This window comes from Columba livia, chromosome 7, assembly GCF_036013475.1.
Source record: "Columba livia isolate bColLiv1 breed racing homer chromosome 7, bColLiv1.pat.W.v2, whole genome shotgun sequence".
NCBI classification, from domain to species: Eukaryota; Metazoa; Chordata; class Aves; order Columbiformes; family Columbidae; genus Columba; species Columba livia.
Genome location: NC_088608.1, coordinates 6,345,648 through 6,364,935, shown reverse-complemented (window position 1 = coordinate 6,364,935; position 19,288 = coordinate 6,345,648). Strand labels below are relative to the sequence as shown.

At 42.4% G+C, this 19,288-nt stretch overlaps 1 long non-coding RNA gene across 3 annotated transcripts in view; it reads right to left on the bottom strand.

Annotated features, from left to right (window-relative positions):
* Nucleotides 1–8,014: 8,014 nt before the first annotated feature.
* LOC135580003 (uncharacterized) overlaps nt 8,015–19,288 on the bottom strand; it is a 125,753-nt gene continuing 114,479 nt past the window's right edge. For all 3 annotated transcript variants that reach the window (XR_010473969.1, XR_010473970.1, XR_010473968.1), the window contains one exon: nt 8,015–18,153. This is a non-coding gene — a long non-coding RNA (uncharacterized LOC135580003). The remainder of the gene's footprint in view (nt 18,154–19,288) is intronic.

The window sequence follows — 19,288 nt, the reverse complement described above, 5'->3', positions numbered from 1 at the left end:
TTTGGTCTCTGGAGCAGTCACTCTTCTCAATAACATGTAATCATATGCCATCTATTTAGTTTTCCTTTAACTTGCCCCATACAAGCAATGAATCCAGTTTAATTAAATGCTCTTTTAAACAGCGAAATGATGCTGGTTTGTATTTTAAAAAGTCTATATGCCACAGGGCACCCTCAAGACACAGAATCCTAATAAAGAGGATGTAAGATGTACAGCTAATAATACAGAGCAAGTTTGACATTTGCAGGGTAATTTAGTGAACCAAGTGCTTCTTTGCAGGCTTCACGTGGGAGCGCAGTGGCTGCAGTACCATTTAATAGGAGATGAAGAGCCATGTTTGCAATAATGCTAATAAACAGCTAAGCTGAAAATTAGACTAGCATGTGGCAAAGGGATGATGTGCATGTACAACAAACGCTGCTCAGCGTCGGGATGAAGGTTGTCAGCTGGTGCTGGAAGCTGGCACAGCCTGGGGTGGCCAGGCAAGGCTTGGTCCCCTGTACCCCATGAGTCCCCGGCTGCAGGGCGAGGGGTGGAAAAACCCACATTAACACTAAGGGATGGTAATGGGGTTTAGGAAATGGGCACTGCAGGTACCCCTAACAGAGCTTACAATAGCCCCAAGGTCCTGGTGACCAGGGGAATGGCTTTAAGTTCCACAAGTGCTTACTTGACATGCCCATAAGGGGTGAGAACAGACATTGGCCAAGCATCCCCTTTTAGTTTTACTTTTGTCTGATAATCCAAATCTGGTCTAACCCTGGCCAGTAAGTAATTTAACTCTTCTATTTTCAAGGGCTTCATAAGGCAGGAGAGGAAAATGAGGCAGAAATCAGTGGCAAATGTGCATTTTTCTCCTTTAGAAGAATCAAGACCTTTAATAAAGTATTAGGGCAATGAAGAAATAAACACCGAAAGTGCCTCACATTACTAAAATGAAAGTGCTTGCTAATATATGCAGTGCACCTGGAAATGCCCATTCAAGTAATTACAAAAGGGAAAAACACCAGCGAAACAGGCAAGCATGAAGACAATAGCTATTAGAAACAATATTAAATTAAGCACACCTTTTGAGATGTACAAATTCACTGATTAAATTGTGCATTACAAACTCTGCCTTGACTTCACTTAGCTGGAGCCCTGGAGTGAACCTGCAAAATTTGAAAACAGCCTCTTGGTTTGTATTGAGCTGCAGCCAGGGCTGTTCCTAACTTTGCTCAGTCGTGGGATTTTTAAAAGATGCAAAAAATAACCTCTTTTTCTTTTTTATTCAGATTCCAGCTGGCAGAAGGCATCACACTCCCCCAGTCTGAGCAAAACAAGGGCAGAAAAAGGGCACTGCATGCAGCATTAAGCTTGGCAAATGACAATAAAGCCCATCAAACCAGCAGGCACCTTCTCATTGACCAAACAGTTCTTCAGTGTGGCCACCCACTAGCTTTTGGGTGAATTTGGCCACGCTACTCTCTCTTTGCACCAAGGATGAGGAGCCCTGTGCTCCCCTGGGGAGCTCCTTCCCACCTAGCTATAGGGCAGGACGGTTTCTTACTCTATATTTTGGTTAAGGTGCCTTTTGCCATGGGGCAGACCCCATAGGGATGAGCCCCCTGTGATTCCTGCCCCTCGGATTCTCCCAGCCCAGGGACAGCTTATGGTTCAGAGCTCGCTCTGTTAAGGTGCTCAAAACCATGTGGATGTTTGTGCGTCTCTAAAGAACGGGTGGATTTGAGACCAAGATACTACCTTACTGATGACAAATCTGTATCTTCTTACAGAGACATGAGAAATGAGTGAGGACAGGGTTACTAATACATTTATTGGAGTGGATGGTTGTTTATAACGACTTTCCAACCATTGATGAGATTTCCAGGGCTAATGGAAACTCTCCCACTTGCTCCTGTTCTCCGAGTGATGTTCTAAAATTGAGTGTGGAAGCCAGCACCCACTTCCAATTGATTTTGTGTCCTTAAACATTAAAAACTGTGTGCAGCTTCCATAGAGTTCTTTCTACTGGGAAGTGGGCTATTGCCCACCAGAGATCCTGGGTTGCTGCTAAAACTGTGGATTGGCTGGAAGAGGGGTAAAATTATTAGAAAACTGTTTTCTAGCTAAGACTTCCTCGTAACAACACATGCACATAACCTGTGTTCCTTCCTCTTCCAAAGCTTAGGAGATAGGCAGCTTTGTTTAATTTTTCAGCTTTCTGCTTTATTTAGTGGGAAGAGCTGAATGGAGATCACTCATTTCTGCTTCTATCCACTTGCTTCTCCCTGGGCAATGAGGTGCTTCTGCTTTATTTGCTCTTAGGGAATCTCCTAATATCCTTCCTTCCCTCGTTCCCTCAAGGATTTCAAGTGAGCTAGAAGAAAATAGGACCTTTGAGAAGTCTTTGCTTCCAGGAAAGCAGAAGGTGAGGGTTTCTTCCCTGTTTCTTAGTTCATTCCCTCCACACGAACAATCTGGAGGCAATCTGCATGGTGCAGATGGAAATTCCCGTTCTGGCTGTTGAAGGGCAGTGGGGAGGCAGCGGGCTCCTGCACAGTTGCAGACTGAAGGGCTCGTACCTGATGCTGATCACAGTGTGGGCTCTCCAGAGACATTTTTTGGGAATATGTATATGTAAATGAGGCTTTCCCAAACACCAAGGGAGGTCTGTGAGAAGTGAACTCACAATGGCTCCATCCCTGTCATACCTAATTAGCAGGTCTCTGTGGCCTGAAGCTGTCAGGAGACCAGGAGACAACTGGTGTCACACAGATCCTTTCCTCTCCATAAGCCCATTGAGGTCCCCTAGACCTCTCACACGCCTTTGCGAGTCACATTTCCATTAGCTGTACCAAAAAATGAGAGCACTGATGGGCTGCTGAGTAAATAACAGCTAGACAGCAAATGGTGGGACCAACCACCTTGAATGGTGAAGAGTGTCAGCTGCTTTGCTCAAATGTCCTGGATACAAACGGAAAAACTGTCTGACTGAGGGGCAAAGCCTCCTGTTCCTGCAGGGAGCACATTCAAGAGGACAGCTTTTGTGCAACAATTCAGACTTTGTAATTAAGGCTGGAATAACCCATAGAGAGACACATAACGTATTAAACACCTTCTGCATATCAGGAAGCACAAACTAGTTGTTGCAAATGGAGTCTCATGCCTCAGACCATGTGGTCACTCTGCTCCTTGCTGTGCCACCATACGTACGATGTGGTCACTCTGCTCCTCACTGTGCCACCATGCATTCGATGTGGTCACTCTGCTCCTCACTGTGCCACCATACGTACGATGTGGTCACTCTGCTCCTCGCTGTGCCACCGTGCATTCGTTGTGGTCACTCTGCTCCTCACTGTGCCACCATACGTACGATGTGGTCACTCTGCTCCTCGCTGTGCCACCGTGCATTCGATGTGGTCACTCTGCTCCTCACTGTGCCACCATACATTCAATGTGGTCACTCTGCTCCTCGCTGTGCCACCATGCATTCGGGAATGCAGCAGGACAGCGGTCGGGATGCTGGCGTGGGCAGGGAGCAGCAGTGAAAACGATGCTGGTCAGAGAGAGCCCTGCTCAACGTGCTTTCTCAGTCAGCATTTGTGGACTTGGTTCAGCTACTCAATTTGTGAGACACAGAGCAGCCAAAATAACCCTGTGAAAAATAAACAGCTGAGAACAGATGAAAATAGAGCTAATAATACAGTCATTAGGAAGAAAGCCAAAGCACAAATTGCAGTGTCTAGTATGAAAGGAGAAGCCAGAGAAGGGAAATGTCTGTACGTACCCTGTGCTGCATAGGGGACACAAATCTGGCCCCAAATAGCAGCTGTCTGTAGCAAAGGGACGGTTTGTCACTGGATGTCACCAGGGCAGGATGGTGCTTGAGTGCTGGGCAGATTGTTCATGGCCCTGCTGGGTGGGTAACAGCTCAGCAAGGTACAGTGGCAGGCATAGCAGGACCATGTCACACCATAGATTTGTGTCACATGGGAAGAAAGGAGCACCACCTCGCTTTTACAGATGTGCAAGACACACCTGCATGGAGGTCATTTGCTGGCACCAAGGTGGGTCATGATTAAGATAGCCACAACCTGACATTTCAAACCAGCAAACCGATAGTCCCGGATGGTCCAGCAATGGAAAACCATTTCCAGTCCTTGGATGGGCATCAATAACTGCAGCACAGGGTGTGTGGCTGCCTTGTCCTGTCCTGTGGAGGCCGCGCTCCCGCAAGCGGAGATTAACCTTAGTGCGTCTTACGAGGCAGGCAGGATACCAGAAGTGGTTAACATCAGCAGAGTAGTTTGAGATATTTTACTGCCATTTGCTTGATAGCCAGTGTTTCTGATCCATCTAAGGTCAGACAGTGTTATTTCGTTTTACCCTCAGGTGGAAGCTAATGAAAATGCGGCTTCTCGACTTGCCATTCACAGCACCTATCTGAAGTTGCTCAAAGAGGCAGTGCAACTGTATGTCCTTAGACAGAGAACTTCAAGGGCCTTTTTGTGCTGAGTGCTCTTGAGTTTAGACCCACCTCCACTTAGAAACGGGAGGAAAGTCCTTCCAGAGAGCAAAAAGATGGCAATTAAATATATACTTGTTTATATAATAGCCTTCTGCCCAAGATGATCTAGGCTATTTTTCTTCATATGAGTATTTTTGCTATGATAAAAATGCTGTAGAGCAAACGATGCAAGCCCACACTTTAGAAGTATTGGGATGATTTCTCCCCACTCTTCTTGCCGTCAGCTTTCTCAGGTGGTTCCTGACCAGCCTGTTACATTCTTAAAATGAGAAAAAAAGAGCATATCCTGATTTCTTCATCACATGCTACATAATGGTTGTTAATTCCATCAATATCTCTCTGTGCCTCTAGGGAAATATAGTCTAGGCCAATTTTTGGCATCTCTCTTTCCTCATCCCCCATGTACACCAAGGCAAAGGGTTTATTTAGTGGTGTGGGAATGTCCACTACTTCAGTGATTTTAGCCTGCTTTGTTCTCCTATTGCTGGAGGAAGAACGTTAAAGAATTTTTTGGTTTCTTTTTTCTTTTTTTTTAAGGAACATCATGAACCTCAAAAATTAAACTTTTCGCTGAATAATTTTTATTCCCAGCTAACACCTACAATTGCACAGGAAGAAACATAAGATATATTTACACTCACTTATTTTCTTTGTTCCCTTAACGTTGTCAGAATTTCAACATATATAATGAATTTTCCTCTTTAGCTGAGGCATTTATATGGCCTCTGCCAGAAATTTCTTAGCTTCTCACAAAAGTTCAGGCTAGAGAAATAATTTTCGCTGCATAATATAGGTGGGAGATCAAGATGCAGAGACTTGAACCAGACTTTAAAGTTCATTGTGGTGTCTAAAGCTGAGAGTTAAAACTAAACGGCGGGTTCAGCAGCTCTCATTTTGTGAAAACAAGAGGAGTCAGTAACTATTTTGTAATCTTTCAGTGCCTGAATGTCTTCAAACTCTGTCCCTCACTGGTGTGCCCACGTTCACCCATGAAGTCTGTGCAGGTTGAACCTGCACTCCCAGCTCTGGCCCAAAGAGCAACCCCTGCCCACATCCAATGGTGATGCAAACTTAGTTAAGCATCGAGAAATGTGTCCAGAAAAGCACAAAAGAGTGATGAGGGTAATTAAATAGATGTTGTGAGGATGGTGTCGTGTCACGGTGTTGCCCATGCAGGCATGGTCCATCTTTCCCAAGGTGGTACAAATGGCTCTTCCAAATAGATGCTCCAGATGAGGTGAATCAAGGAAGAAAGATTTCCCTCTTTCCTCTTCATTCCTTGCACAATGCAGAGCAGAAGATAAGTATGCCAAACCATTTCTTTTCTTACAGCTTTATTGCCAGCCTTCGGGGTGCCTCATTCTGGACCTGCTGCAATCCAATCTGCTCTTGCTAATACTTCTAATATAATATTTATAACCGCCCAGGTTGAACCAAAGGCTACTTGCACTGACAGATGCCACAAGCTGTATCTCTTCTTTCCATTTTATTGTTTGGTAGCTTCTGGCAAAGAGGGAGAGGATCTGGTAATGAGATGTTCCTTCTCTGCTGTACATGCACAGGAACACTTTGCTGTCATGCCCATTTTTCATGTGGGAGTAATCAAGTTGTGGCCAGTTGGTTATCAGTGGGTTATGGAAGGATATGTGATTGTGGTGGATATGTTTCTGATTTAATTACTGAGCTGTAAATGCATATCAGCTTCCACACTTGTAGTTTTGGGGATTTGCACATGGGCAAACTCAGCTGCAACTCTGCAGACAGAGGGATCTTATTCTGTAACCGGGGCGTAAAGTCTGTAACTAAAGATAATGAGTTCTGCAAGACTATAAAAAGGTGTGGAGCTATTCTGCAGATAAAGCATCTCTTTGCTACAGCAGAGGACTGAGGAAAATTCTGCAGGGAACAATCTTCTCCTGGCAGATGGTTGGACAAGGAGACCTGCTCAACATTTGCCATGTCTAGTTTTTATGATTTATACAGCATCACCCCTTGGAAAAGCAATTCTGAGAGACATTATCATTTTATGATAATCCACTGTGCTTGAAAGAGAAATATATATATATATATATATATATGTATGCTTATCACCTATGGTTGGAGATAATCAACTTCAACTCAAGTTTTGTTTCAGCTTTTCAACTTTGTTGGCTAGACCAACATGGAGGTTTTTGTTCGATGGCTGATTAAGCAAATTTCCATGGGAGTAATAGTGATTTTGGAGGAGAGGTGAGAATGGTTGGAGGGAAGAAAGGAGGGGAGATGAAGATGATCAGGCATCCTGGGCCCTGCACTGCACAAGAGCTAAGCTCAGTTTCTGGTGAGGACCAGACTGAAATGTGAATATGTGTTGACCAAAGAGCTCATGATGGAGACAGATGACTTTGAAATTAGCAATTAGTTTTAAATCAAACTAGCAATTCATTTGAAACCACAGTCTAAACAGAAGAAAGCAATTAAGTCAGTAAAGGCAAAAAAGCTGTGGAAAAAAATAATATACCAACTTCATTTATGTTTACAGCTGCACTCCGTCCCCTACCCTTGATCTCTCTGTATAAACAGAGTGTGGAAAAAAGGCTCAGAGATTTCCAAGTGCTGGGTACAAGCAGAGTGTAGAAACCTTTTTGTTGTTTTTAGTCTCTCTTGATAAATGTCCATGGCTGTGATATAGTGTACACTGATAACTCCTACTTCATACTATTGCTCTTTCCTGGAAAGGAGCTGTGCTCCTCTAAACACACTATTTTATTTAAGGCAAACAACATCCAGAGAGCTGGATGCCTGCATCTTGTGCAGATTTAATCTAAAACCACAGGGGAAAAAAAAAAAAGTATTCTGAATGCAAAGCAGACAGCAATTACCCTGACACTTCCTTCTTTCAGCAATGAACTGCAGCTGTATTTGCTCTTGGGCAGGGGAACTGTTTTCCCTTAAGCCATTGGGAGAGGAGGCTTCATATCCCAGAATTTCATTGCCTGGAGGAATCCCCATGGCACATAAATCTGGGTGTGAATTGCTTGAGTCCTCTGCTGGAAAAAAGCACTCAACTTATTCTTGCTGGTCTTGGCCACAGCTGTCCAGGATAATTTACATTGCCTGGAAACCACAAAAAAGAGCTTATGTCCAACTGATTTTGCTCAACTGTTATTTCCAAAGGCCCCAGCCTCAGCAGTCCTCAAGAGGTCTCTCCCACTCTAATTTCTTAATACATGTAAAACAAAACAGAAGAAAAACAGGGCAGAGGGTTCATGCAGTTAAGCTCTAGATTGACTTCATCCAACTTAATGCTTTTTAATCACTCCTTGAACAAAAGATTTAGTCTTCATAATCCTCCTTTTGCTCAATTTGCTGTTCCTTACTTTATGAAATCTACTATTTATTTGGTTTCCCTGATTCCCACCCCCTGGATGAGTTTTCAGGAGAAAATGGTTAATATCACAGGGAAAATTACTTTCAAGAATGAAATAAGCTACAAATTACAATGCCAGCTTTTCTTTTAAGGCTCTTCATTGGAAAGATGCACCCAAAACCACATGGAGCCCTTTCCACTGCGTAATCATCTGGGCTGCTAACGTACCAATCTGAGCTGCTCACAAAAACTTCCCACCCATCTCCAGGAGCAAGCACGCTGATCTCAAGGCTAATGGAAATCCTGGAAGACTGAGATTTGTCTGCAGTGATCAAGACGCTTGCAAATAAATTCCTATCAGAGACTCTGCTTCTAGCAACACTGCCATCCCTCTTTTTCCAAATATTTGTACCTATTTTTGTCTACATATACTTTAACTTGATGGAAACTGCGGAATGCAGTGGGCACAGCGGCCGTGCCTCTCCAGGGCACCGAGATCCGCTGCAGGAGCCCCTGGCTGCTGGGGACAATGGGTTTTCAGTGGCTTCTCCTCACGGCTCCATCAGACAGGGGAGAATTACTCTGCCCTGACAAACAAGTTTTTCTTTCCTTTCCAAACATTTATCTCTGATTCATTGGGCCTTCAGGTCTGTTTAGGAGGAAGTAATTCAACCTCAGTATCGCAGCAGCAAAGAAATACACTGATGTGGGCAGCAGTGCGTTAGGCAGGAAAGCCAGACCCGCAAATCACTGTTTCCCATCACCCAAATCGTGCTCTACCCTGGATTTCAACTGGTCTGTTTTGAACAAAACCCTCCAGACCTTTTTGCAAAGCCCAGAGGTATCTGCGCTCACACCTTTCCTCATTTCCACAATATCTATCTCAGATGTGCTGTAGAACTTGTTATGGCAGAACATTTGCAAAATAAAAAATTAAATGCACTTTATCCTTCTTACAGTCTATAAAGCTAAAAAAGTATCTCATCTTCCATCAGCTCCTCTTTAAAAATAAGTCAAATCAATTAAATATCACTTTTAAGACATTACAAACTATTATATACTTGAAAACATATTTATTCTCCAAGTTGATCATAAATAAATGTAAGTGCAAATTAATCTAAAGTACTCTGTGCAATTTTATCTTTCAATTAAACAAATTCTATGAAGCTCCTTAAGAAAACTTATGGCTGTGTTTCCTACTGTTCCATAAGGTCAGACAGATGTGATCAAAAATACATAATGTGTCAGATATATGCAAAATTCTCTTGCCATTGTTTTTCTTTATGAGAAACAAAGAATATTCCTTAAACAGTGTGAAGGAGAAGAGACCATACACCCAGATTCAAACTGTATCTGTATTATTTTGGAAAACGGGAACATGATTTCCTCTGAATAACAGACACAGAGCCCCAGGCACTTTATATGTTCAAAAATTAAACTTACAACTGGCATACATCTGGCAGTGATCCTGTACACTAAATCCATTTGGTTGGCCAGATGGCCTGAGACTTGCAGCTTTTTAATCTCACACACAAAGCACTTTAGGCTGGAAAAAACAATAAATACAACATAATACAGCATCATGACAAAAAGCCTCATCTATTGGTTTTGGAGCTATAGGTGTGGAAAAATATGGCTAAAGAAGTATTGTTTTCACGATTTACTTCCTAAAATGTGTCATATTCTGTGACTGCATCCTCTTTTCCTCCATTTCTTATACCTAACTGATCCTCAGCGAAGGGTGAGTGATTCCTTGGGTACAAGGTTGGATGCTGGAGGCAGAGGATGGCACGATCTGCCACAACTCCTGTCTGATGAGGAAGAGCAGGACTGCAAGATCTTAATATCTCTTTTATTCCTGCCCTCTTTGGGACAATCATCTTACGTGGTCTTTATGCATTAAGGGCAGAGGCAGTTTTAAAAAGTGAATTTTTCTACTGTCAGTATCTTCAAACAGCCAAGTCTTAGAACAAACGGTTCATTCGCTTTGCTCTGAATGCGCGTTTCTTTTTCTCAAATACTTTTCTGTATGTTATTAGTGAAATCTCTCCCTCCCATTGACCTCAGCAGGAGCTGCAGTCTTTTTCGTCTATGCTAGAGGTCAATTCCTGTGCAAATTCTTGTGAGCCTCACCCCATTAACACCAATATAAAAACTCCCGTGTGGCTACGTGAATAGTCGTCTACTAAGTCACCACAATAGCACTGTAACTTTCACCTGTCCTGCACCACCGTTCCATGAGTGCCTTCAGTCCTTTGGTGTTTTCTGCGGCGAAAGCAGAAATATTAAAGCAGAAGCATTGCACAGCTGTGTGAATGAAGCAGAAATTCACCCTTCCAGCTTTACGTCCCTGTTCTTGCACTAACAGAGGCTGCATGTTACTGTCAGCTCATCGCTTGCCACAGATATCTCTTTCTTAGCCTCTCTTTGAAAAAGCTAGTGGAGCATCTTTGGCTTAGACTTCTGTTACTCACCGTGCAACTAATTCACTCAGAATAGTGGGGTTTAGGACAAACAGATGACTTCACTCACTAGCTCGTTTCATCTTTACAGTGACGCCTCTTTTGCTGGCAGCTTCAAAGGCATCTTAGTGGATAAACTGTCTGACCTACTAAAAGAAGTACAAAGAGAATCCCCTTCTCAATTAATTCTTGTGCTCCAAATTCATACTCAGATTTGTTTCTGAGCAGCTTTCATTTCTGTTAATCAGCTACGACAGTTTTAGCTCCCTTGAGTTGTTGCTTGGCTGCAGATCTCCTCCTGTACAGTACTTTTCCCAGTCATTTTAGCAAACGTTGCTACTGAAAAGGCAGAGGCCCAGACCTCTGCTGAACTGAATCAATACCACTACCAAAGGAAAGTTTTAAAAATTCACTAAAGAAACCAGATTTATGTTACCCAACGATTCTGTCCCTAAATGTTACAGAGATAGCACGCATGTATCTGATTGCCTAAAGACCCAATCCAAATGCTGTTTCACACTCTTAATTTCCATAAGTACAACTAGCTTGGGGGAAGAAAATTCTTCTATATTTCCATTCCAGAGATCCTACAGGAAATTTTTGCTTTAGGGAAAGTATCTGAATATAATGAGAGATGTTCACAGCATACATGGAAAATAAGCATTATCTTTGCTGTCTTACGGACAAGTAAGCAGAGGATGGGAGAAGTCTCACTCAAGGCCATGAGGGGAGTTGAAAGGGTGTTTTTGAAAGATGAAAAAAAAGGCATGTTATTCATAGTCAAGATCTGTGGACTTGTTTTAAAAAATTATAAACGCACAAAACTATAGTGGTTACGTTACTACCTAGGGTTGTTACATACAGCATCTGAGGCTTGTAGATGAAGACTTGAGCTGAGAAGCAAATCCATTAAAAGAATTCTTCCCCTCATCCCCAGTATCCCCAGTGCCCCCATGTGTCCCTTGCTGCAATCTCTTCAGCTGGACCAACAGACACACAGCACATCTGGAAGCAGAAGACTTTAATTTGGGTGCCTGACTACTAATTTATGAGCCCAACTTTAGCCAAGCAACTTTGACAGCCCTGGCCTCTGTCTTTAATGCTATTAGTATTCTGGAGGGTCTATTGATGATTTCATGCCAAATCAATTTTGGCACATTAAAGTGATTTGTCTGAAATCCAGCAAAAGAGCTTTCCTAATAATTCAGCTCTCAGAGTCTGCAATGCTGGCGGGAAGGCAATATGTGCCTGTATAGGTGCCCTCAATTTGCTATAAAAATTTCAGAAAGTTTCAACTGGAATTTAAAGTCTTTTAACACATATACTTTATTTTAAACCTTTGCCATTCCTTTTAACACTGAATAATTTGTAGTTCACTTCAAGGTAATTTTAAAACAAAAAAATATCAAAATTGTCTTTAAGGAAAAGGTGTTTCATCTTGAACTTAAACTCTTCCAGGTTTGTATTTTAGATATACGTATATTTGCACCTACAAAAATGCACATTAGCCTGTCAAAATATACACTAGCGAAGTAGCCTCGAACTACTTTATGTTAGTCAGGCAACGCGTTTGTCTTTCTGCCAGTGCAATGATAGTGCACAAGCAAGCAAGAGTCAATGTAAAACTTATCAGTGTCCTTTGGGGAGTATGTATCAGGTCCTTCCAAATATTCTAACTTTTCAGCCTATATGTGGATTCATATAAATATGACAACCCATCGTTTTTACATTTGTAAATTATATGTGTCTAAGGTTAAGGATCATGTTAGCTGACTTTATGGCAAAAGTTACTTACACCATACTCAAAGCTGTGAAAAGAAGAAATATGAAATAAAACATTCCTCCTGACTTTGTGCACTGGGTGAGGCAGGTTCAGAGGTATAGTAAATATTGACAATCGGGAATGTTAAAGAACGTAAAAGTTTACTTGCTGTCTGGGTTTGATGTGTATATTTTTAGCAGTCACTGTTTTTTTGTCAAAGGATATAATATATTTCAGTTAGCAAAGAAACAGCCAATGATGCTAAATAGCTTGAAAGGGGAATCAGCCATCACCTGAACTGCCAGCTCATTTAAATGAGTGTTTGAGTGAACAGATTGAAACACAGAGACAGAGTTGCCCAGGGTCCATCCAAAACAGTGCCACCCAAATTCCTAATGGCTAACCGTAAAGGAAAATAAACATTTTTGCCTCGTTGCATTTTCCCTCCCTATTATAGAGTTTACTCTCTATTCCTCTTTATAGGTCTTGGATAGGGCCCTGGCAGCAGCTGATGGCTTTGGGTCCATCAGTGTGACAGCCAGCTGCCCACCATGGCCGGGGTTTGGCTCTGGCATCCCAGCCTGGTGCAGGAGGCACCATCTGGCACCGCTGCCTGGCCGGGTACGGGCCCTGCAGAACTCACCAGAAACCCTGTGGTGTGCTCTGGGCTGCCGGCACCTCCTCCCCAGGGAACTGCCTACCACAAACTGCCTTTGGGGTGGCTAAAACCTCATTAAGGAACATAAAAATGAACCCTCAGAGACTCTAATATGCTGCAAGAGTCTTCTGGTAACAGATCCTGAATGCAAATATGTACTATAGAAATATATGTCATATATGGGAAAACAAGAAGTATCTTTTTCCTGACTTTATGCTATTCAGGATGGTCAAGGAGACCTTTTCAAGGGGACTAAAGATAATGTCCCAGAAATAAAAAGCACATTTTTCTTGCTCTAGGTAAATATACTGATATGCATGGGCGACTTTTCCAGTTCTGGCACATTGCTTCAATCTTTTCTTTCCCACCATGTGAACAAATGTTTGTTTGCTTCAAGTTCAGGACAGGCTTTCCAAAGCAAAATCCATCCAGATGGTCACCAGACAAAGGGAGGAGTCTCAGATTTCTCTAAACAGTTTTTTAAACCAGAGAAATTGTTTTCTGCAGTGTTCTTCGCTGATGATGCCTTTTCTGCTATTGCTCATGACATTGATGAAATAAGCTGCTTTTGTTGATTAAAGCTCTTGAATCCCATAGGCAGTTTAAATCCTATCAAAAGGTTCATCTTCTCAGATGTTCTTTTTAAGTTCTTTAACTACGGTTTCTGAGTTCTCCCTCCTATTCCAATCCCCATAGCTAAGCCCTTCACGCTGTCTTCATGTACTTCCTGGAAATCACACAAGCCCTGTATTCAGAACACATTTACTTCAAATTAATATCTATGTTATTGTTATACACGTATCACACACAATGACCCAAAATTGCACGCTTCATGCACTGCACATGTAGCAAATGTGTAGACATGTTTGATGAATGTTCACATATTATTCCTGGTTTTCTTTCTTCAAAAACAAAACAATCACCCAAACCTTTAACCCCAAAATCTCATTTTATATCCTGTGTTGTTTAAAATACTGCATCTCTTTTCAGACCCAATGTTCTTGCTTCCTGTTTCACAAGAATCATTTTTGTGGATGCTGGTGACACCCCGTTTGCTGCAGGCTCGCTTGTCACATAAACTATTACACTGCTTTCATCCAGAACAAAACGTAACAGGTAAGATCTACCACTTAGTGCATGAATGAAGTACTGATCCTCCCTCTAGCAGAGTAAAACCTTCAGCTGTGATTGGCCCAAACCTGTTTTATAAAGCAGGAGGGTGTTCCTCACAATGCAGGCCTCCGTATCCCAAATTCTTGTGCACAATCCCCTATACAAGGGAACTTTATAACCAACACCAGGGTGTTGCAGAGCACTGTGTCAGATGGGGATGCTGGAGGAGTTTCGTGGCTGCTCGATGCTACAGGGATGCGGTGGTGCATGGGCCCAGGAGGGCAAGCCACGAGCATGGTGACCCACCAGTGTAGAACATCATGGATGGGACTGGTGGGATGAAGGCACCAGGACGTCAAGGCACAAGTGTGCCAAAAGATGCTGAATGGGAAACTCTGCCCCTGGGAATGTCCCGTGAGAAAGCAGGAGGGAGGTACAACTGCAATGTGGCAGGTGGATCAAGGGAGATAACAGATGTGGTAGGATCAGGTGCCCAGGGCAGTGAAACATGGGCAAGAAACATCAGTGAGATATTCTGACTGGTTTTGCTCCTGATTATCAGAAAGGTCATGTTATTTATGCTTAGCAGGACTCCTTTGTCAGTGATTTTCTGTTCACACCCTGTTCAGTTAATAACATGCATATCACCTGAGAGGGACAAGACCATTTTAGCAAACAGTAGAAAAATCACATGGATTTTGGTATGATTCATAATGCCTTTATAAATTCTTGAGATTCACTTCACTAGAACTAGCTTTTGATGTACTTAGGCATGTGAGATGGTTAAACAGCTGTTATAGTCCACTTGGTCATCACACTTGGTACTGTAGTCCACATATGGCTTGAAGTGCTTGGGATTAAAGACGACAAATGCCTGTCAGGCTGAGCTGGACCCAGAACCCACCCTGAACGCAGGCCACGCGGTTACACCGAAACATCCAACTTCAAATTCCTGCTCCATCAGTGTCTATGACATTGGGAAGCACAAGTCTTTCTCTGCTTCAATGAAATGAGGAAAAATATGCTCCCCCACCTCAAGTAGTCCTGAGAATAAATTTCTGAAAGCTGCTGAGATGCTCAGATCATACAGTAACGAAAGCAATATAAGTACAATAGATTGATAGTCTTTGCATTAACTTTGGATGAGACCTTATAGTCATTGTGCATTTCCTGCAATGTTCAAAGTAAGCAATTATTATTATTTCCATCTGTTCTTTCTCTGTCTGTGTCATTTAAAATTTATAGCAAAGGCTGATGAAGTAGAAAGACTGTATGCCTCAGAAATTAGTAAAGTGAAACAAAGACCCTCACCAAAGTGTATCTCGAAAAACATAACACTTTATCAGAACTGTGTTACCCATTGAGCCAAAAAAATATACACAGTATCAAGTCTAAATTTTCGCAAATTATTTGTGAACCATCATGAAGAATGTTTTTGAGGTTTGGGTGAATGGTAGCTCCCCACCAGCATGTGCAGGCCAATGACACAGCTGGGGTTTAAAGTTACTAATTTCTGAGTATTGGCATGTTTTAGTTTTCAAAACACTTTAATTTTACAATCTTTGTAAAACTGGCTCAGAAATGGAAAGTGTCATTGATTTTTTCAAGACGAATAAGACCAAAAACTTGCTACAGGTAAAGAAAGCCAATCCCACAGAGTGATCACTTCTTCTTAACAAAGTAATGCTCACCCACAGCAACTGCATCTTTTGTCAGATGTGTTAAAAGACCTATAAAGTCCCATGAAAGTGGACAGCTAACTGTTGGCTTCATCTAAACCTAGCTGAGGCAAAAACTGGAGTAGGCTCTCTCTGAGAAGGGGAAAGGCAGATTTGTGGTGAGGTACCGGCATGACATTTGAAGAGATAAAAGAGAATTGTGATATGTCTAAAATTGCTGTCTTCTTAAAACTCATATATACATTGGCCCTCTCTTAAATTTCATTTAGCTGGTGCCAAGTATCCTGCTAAACCTTCTCCCTGAATTTGAATTCCCAGCTCCTGAGGAAAATACAGGTTGTTACCTATATTACAGTTTCTCAGTTCTTCTGCCTGTATGAAGGTTTATGAACTGATGTTGCAGCTCCTTTTAAACACTGCTCTATTGATATCACCATAGTCAGAGACTCAAAAATAGGATCAATGCTTAGGAATAAATTCACATTTATTGCATTTGAGCCTAGATGATGTGTTAGATTATTTTTTATATTGCCTTCTCAGCAAGCTTTAGCATCTTTCATGTATCAGAGAAACACACCAGCTCCAGCAAGTGCTCTGGCAAAGCCCTTCAGAGCAGCGCTCGCCTCAGCCCACCCGCAGCAAGTCCAAAGGACGTGGTGAAAAGATGACCAGGGAACTGCTTGTTCTTTCTCGCAGGTGCCATGGCGCCTTTTGGGAAGCAGAGAACTGCTTTTCCAGCTCTGTGTAGCAGAAAATCGGCGTTGGCATAAAGCCAGACAGGAGCAAGGGGACTCCGGAAAGCTTTGAGAAATTTCTGGAAGCAACACTGGCTGGGCACTTGAGTAATTTTAAAACTGAACAAAGTAGGTGAGAGAAGGGGGAATAGTTCATTTTGCTTCCAGGATGATTTTCATGTGAATTCAGCAGGATGATGAGATGGTCCTTCCTGTTCCTAAGTGGGATGGTGTGAGGGGCAAAGCTCAGACACTGAACATTTCCAAAGGACCAGGTTCCAGCATGATTTGGCTGTGAAAACATTTTTTCAGTTGCTCAGACCCTGCTTAGAAAAGGACAGCATCACTGACTTCCTTAATAAACATCAAAGAGGAATAAACAGAAATTGGCAGCTGACACTGTAAGGTTGCCCTCAAGTTCACACTGCTCTCCTTATTCAATCAGCCTCTGCAAAACACATGGGTGCTCATGAAGTGTGGACTTCTGCCAAAGGCTCTTGTGGGCGACTTCTGCTTCTGTTAGAGAGGTTCAGCTTTGGTTTCCTAAATGAAACAGTTGGCAACCAAAGTGTTAAATTTCTGTATTCATTGCTAGAAAACACGGGTAGAAGTTAAATGCCCATTTGAAAATGTATTTCCATCTATGTGTGGATAGGCCTGTGTGTCTATGTTACCAAGGTTAATTAGAAAAATTATCTCATCAGAACAAAAAACAATCAGGTGAGTGGAATCTCTCTGCCTGAAATGCGATAATCTTTCCTAGCTCGGTTTCAAGTGCAACTGCGATCCATCAAAGTCATTCCCCCGTGCAGTCCCCCGAGGACATTAAAAGTTTAGACGAGTGTGGCAATACTTGCACCACACCTGCAGTATTAATGACAACGGGTGTTGCAGCTGCTTCCTGCAGCAGTGGGCAATAAAAATGTTTAAAACAAGCAAGGCTGACGTATCCATGCCATTAAATACTGTTGTCCCTTTCTGAAAAGATATTTCCATGTTATTTCCCTTTCTGGTTTACAAACACCTTCCCTGAGTTACAAAGAAGCCATGACCATTCTCTGTCTCTTTTGTCATTTGATTGTTCTTGTTTAATAATTACTTATATGCATTTAAAAGATTATTTTTTCTCCTAAAAAAATAAGATGCATGGCTTGGCAGTAGAATCAATAAGAGGGGCATTTCTGTAAGAGTGGCTTTCAAAAGAAAAGCTAACGATAGAATGGATTCTGTACTTGCTAGAGTTGCCCTCACTAGGATTTTTTGCTTTTTTGGTTGTGTGGTCATCACCACTGATGCCTTGTTCAGGCCATTGATTTTGAAACATTCATTGTCTCCTTCAGTAAGGCTTTTTTGGATCAAAAACTCTCACACAGCATGATCCACTGCTCACCTGTCATGCAAATAGGGTACTGTTTGGAAAAGCCTGTAACAGAAGCCAGATGTTTCTGTTTTCAGCTATAATGATATTTCTCATATCCCCCTTTGGGAGGATTTTGCTGTGTCTCTAGTTCCCAGTCTTCTCTCTCATCATTCACAAGACTCATCCCTTTGACTTGAGTTTCAGGAGAGCAAGATTCAGCCCGAGTCTCCTCCAAGAAAAACAAACTGTAAATTGTTTCCTGTTTTGTTTTCACCTTTGATTTCTTGAGAGTCGCCTCATTCATCAGGTTCAAGTCTTCACCCGATCCCTTTGCGCGGGCACTGCTCCTCACAGGTGGTGGAGGTGGGAGCTCCAAAGTGCCAGCCTGAGATCAAGAAGCAACGAAACTGTCAGCACTGAGATCTATTTTTACATTTTGCTACACAGTGTCGCCATAAATAAAATGGAAAATCACTGCCGCAGCTCTCTTGCTTTCTCCCTTTATCAGTTGTTGTCCTTTCTGCTGCTGCAATAAAAAACAAGCCAGAGAGGAAAAAAAAAAAATTAAATTACTCTCTGGTGCATGGAAAAAAAATGCCATTTAGCCCAGAATTCCCACTGGAACTGCCAGGTTGCAACAGGGAGATAAATCTCATAACAGCACTGCTGTGATGTGCAAGAGCATTAAGTAGTTGTTAACTCCTGGCCAAGCACCATGCACGGGAAGGCACCACCTTTGCCCGCTCCTCCTGGCATCACTCCCTGTGCAAAGGGCGCAGGGAGCCACGGGACCATGGTGGAAACTCCCTGGGGAGTCAGGAACGTCCCACAAGAAGAAGAGCAGCCATTGACTTCTTCATCACAGTTGTCCTCACAACACCACCCCTACAAGTTCAAAGCATTGCATGGGGCTGATGCTAACACTTTTGATGTTCTTACTCTGATCACAAAGGGGATATCATTTTAGGCCTATTGTATGAACAGAAGTTGGTAGCTGCATCTCTTCCTTACTTATTATTATTTACTATTAGTCTATTATATTACATAGCACCCAAGAGCTGCAGTAGTGTAATAAAGAGAAGTAATCTTGGCCTGTTGCCGGTTCCTTCCATCTGAGTATCTCAAACTGGTTTGCGTGTAACCACTGGTTTCCAAATCTCCAATATCAATGTAATAGCCTGTGTGGTGACCATGGTCCAGCAAAAGCACTTGCTCGGGCACTGTCCCCAGGACACATGTGGTCCTGTTGAAGTGATGGACACCTGCCTGCAGACACGGAGGCAAGGGACCAGGGGGCCTTTCAGAGGGGTTTAAGCATTACATTTCTGCATTCTGGACCGCTGCTGGTTTCTGCCCTCAGCACTACAACCTCTACAGTGCACTGTAAAGCAGGTACTTTATAAATTACATATTGTAAATTAGATATTCCTGCTCTATATGCAGCATTTATATTTACAGACAACAACTCTGCAGCAGAGCCTTCATCACCAGGACAGCATATTTCTTGATTTGAATTCTTATTCACATGTAAACTTGAGCATTCAGACATGTGTATAAATTAACCAAGAAATACATTCCACTGGACTACTCTGTCAATAAGTTTGAATACCTTTTTAAGAAATGTTTTTTTGTGATTCCATCTTGCTATTCAGATCAGTGGC